This window comes from Fukomys damarensis, unplaced genomic scaffold (assembly GCF_012274545.1).
Source record: "Fukomys damarensis isolate Sample0158 unplaced genomic scaffold, DMR_v1.0_HiC HiC_scaffold_29, whole genome shotgun sequence".
Lineage (NCBI taxonomy): Eukaryota > Metazoa > Chordata > Mammalia > Rodentia > Bathyergidae > Fukomys > Fukomys damarensis.
The window spans coordinates 35936128-35939641 of NW_022900941.1; positions in this window are offsets into that span (position 1 = coordinate 35936128).

Consider the following 3514-nt stretch of genomic DNA (forward strand, 5'->3'; position numbering starts at 1 on the left):
AATTATTCTAGGAAGGAGTAGTTGGATTTTAAAAGGGCTTCATATTCATCCAGGAGTCATAGATGCAGATTATACGGGTGAAATAAAAATATTAGCTTCATCACCTGATGGCATCACTGTTATCCCTGCTCAGGAGCGAATAGCACAAATATTGCTTTGTCCTTATATAGACAAAGGGAAGTTTTTATCTCCTCAGAATAGGCAAAATAGAGCCTTTGGGTCTTCTGATGCATTTTGGGTCACACCTATCCAACAAGATAAACCTGAATTAGCAATTTGGATTAATAATAAACCATTCAAGGGAATTTTAGATACTGGAGCTGATGTGACTGTAATAGCTCAACAACATTGGCCCAAGAATTGGCCTGTCCAAGATACAGCCACCCATCTTAGGGGAATAGGCATGACTCAAAATCCTCAAAAGAGCGCAATGTTATTAAATTGGAATGATGAAAATGGAAATCAGGGCAAAATTCAGCCATTTATTGTGCCTCACCTACCAGTAAATCTATGGGGAAGAGATATTTTACAGCAAATGGGGGCTATCATGTGTAGCCCTGATGAGTTAGTCACCAAACAAATGATAAATCAGGGGTATATTCCAGGTAAAGGATTAGGGAAATACAATCAGGGAATAGCCACACCTATGATACCCCATGCGCGTCCCCAAAGAGCAGGTTTAGGATATTCTTTTTAGGGGCCATTGATTCAGCTGTACCCCACGCAGAAAAAATTGAGTGGTTGCCTGGACCTCCTGTGTGGGTGGATCAATGGCCTCTTTCCCAAGAAAAATTACAGGCTGCTCATAGCTTAGTACAGGAGCAGCTTGAGCTTGGCCATTTAGAAGTCTCATTCTCTCCTTGGAATTCCCCAATATTTGTAATTAAAAAGAAATCTGGAAAATGGAGACTTTTACAAGATCTAAGACAAGTTAATAAAAGAATGATAGTAATGGGTGCTCTTCAGCCTGGCCTTCCCTCCCCGGTAGCCATTGCCAAAGAATCCAAAATTATAGTAGTGGACCTAAAGGATTGTTTTTTCTCTATTCCCTTACATCATGAGGATAAACAGTATTTTGCTTTTAGTCTCCCAGAAATCAATCAGGCTCAGCCCATGAAAAGATATCAATGGAAAGTATTACCTCAGGGCATGGCCAATAGCCCTACCTTATGTCAATATTTCATAGCTAAAGCCCTTTCTGAGGTTCGAAAAAATTGGCCCGCAGTTCAAATCCTACATTATATGGATGATCTATTGTTAGCTTGTTTAAATGAGGATGAATTATATTCTTGTTATGCTGATCTTGTGCTGAGTCTTAAAGCCGCTAACCTTCACATAGCTCCTGATAAGGTGCAATTGAATTTTCCCTATTCTTATTTAGGATTTCAATTAAATAATAGTTATATAGCCCATAATAAGATAGTTCTAAAAACCAATCATTTAAAAACCCTTAATGACTTTCAAAAATTATTAGGAGATATTAATTGGCTACGTCCTTACTTAAAATTATCTACTCATGAATTAAAGCCATTGTTTGATATTTTAATAGGAGATCCTTCTCCAAATTCCCCTCGAGAACTCACTATAGAAGCAAGGAAAGCCCTACAGACAGTTCAATTGGCAATAGAAAAACAACAAATTTCCTACATTGATTATTCTAAGCCTTTGTTCTTTGTGGTTTGTCCTTCCCAAGGAACACCAACAGGTGTGTTATGGCAAAATGCACCCATTTATTGGCTCCATTTACCTGCTAACTCAGGCAAGAGTATATTGCCTTACTATGAGGCAGTTGCTAAACTTTGTATGCAGGCTAGAAAATTTTCAAAACGTACCTTTGGATTTGAACCTCATAAAATAATAGTTCCTTATAATAAAGAACAGTGCAATTGGCTCTTACAGACCACAGACTTTTGGCCTTTAGCTTTTATTCAGTATTCAGGAGATATTGACAATCATTACCCTGGTGATACGCTTATTCAATTTGCTAAAAATCAGACATTTATATTCCCAAAGGTTACCAGTTCGCAACCTTTAAAGGATGCTCTTTTGATTTTCACTGATGGATCTTCTAATGGCATAGCTGCCTCTTTCCATAATGATCAGTCCATCACATTTCAAACTAATTATGCTTCTGCACAATTGGTGGAACTCTGTGCTATGTTAGCAGTTTTTCAAAAATTTTCTGATAATAGAATCAATATTTATACAGATAGCCAATATTTGCTACATTCAATTCCCTATTTGGAAACAGCTGGACAACTTGATAAACAATCCTCGGCCCATTCCCTATTTTTAGAGATACAAAAATTGATTCAAAATTGAAAACAACCATTTTTTATTGGACATATTCGAGCACATTCTGGACTTCCTGGTCCTCTATCTTCAGGTAATCAATTGGCTGATCTTGCCACTAAGGGTATAATAGATTACTATTCTGTCAATTTAGTCAGTGACTCCATCCACCAAGCAAAAAGTTTTTCAATCCTCAAGGACAAGGTATAATAGAAAGAGCACATTTTACAATCAAAACTTACCTTAAAAAAATAAAAGGGGGAATATGGTATCTCAAGAGTCCTCAAAATCTCTTGAATTGTGTTTTATTCATTTTAAATTTTTTGACTCTTGATGCCTCCGGTCTGACGGCTGCAGGCAGACATTGGCATCCCACAACCAACACTAATTATGCCAAGGTTCATTGGAAAAATGTTCTTACAGGTCAATGGAAAGGACTCGATCCTGTTATAATCTGGGGAAGAGGTTCTGTATGCATTCTCCCTACAAATAGCCCCTATCCTGCCTGGATACCTGAACGACTGGTCAGACAAGTCACATCTACAGACGATTCAATGTGGGAAAGCATACAAACGACTAACCCACTTAGAGTAATCCTGAAGAAAAAACAATCATAGTATGAAAACAGAAAAAGGACACTTTAAGCTGAAGTAGTAAACGAGACAGAAAAATATTAGAAAAGCTATAAGTAAGAGTTGTACTTTTAACATGAAAGGTTTTTGTATGTTCCTCTTGTCTTTACCTAAGAATGTAGAGAATGTTTATGGAAATGATTTATAAAATGTTTGCTTGTTGATTTCAAGTTTGTTATAAAAGGTTTACATTTATAGTCAAGAAGAGTATTCATTCCTTTAACCCTAATTCTACAAGAGATCTCTGTTAATTTTGATCTGCAAAAATTTTGACTAGTCATAACAAAAAGATTTTATAATTCAATTGGCCAAAACCATCTGAGTGCACTCATTAAAATTGTCTTATATGTTTGTCTGTCTTAAATGTTCAAAGATGTTTGTATGTTCTTGATCAGAATGAGGTCAAATACAAATAGATTGTTGATTTCTTCAACCTGGCTTTATAAGATCGAATAAAAAACTTATAAGATAATTAAATATAACCTTTAAGTTTGGATATGCTCCTGTTGGTAAATAAAGAAGCAGATGCTCAGAAAATTTATTCTGATCTTTGTTCACTAATGGGAGCCACCAAAATAATTTTCATAGCC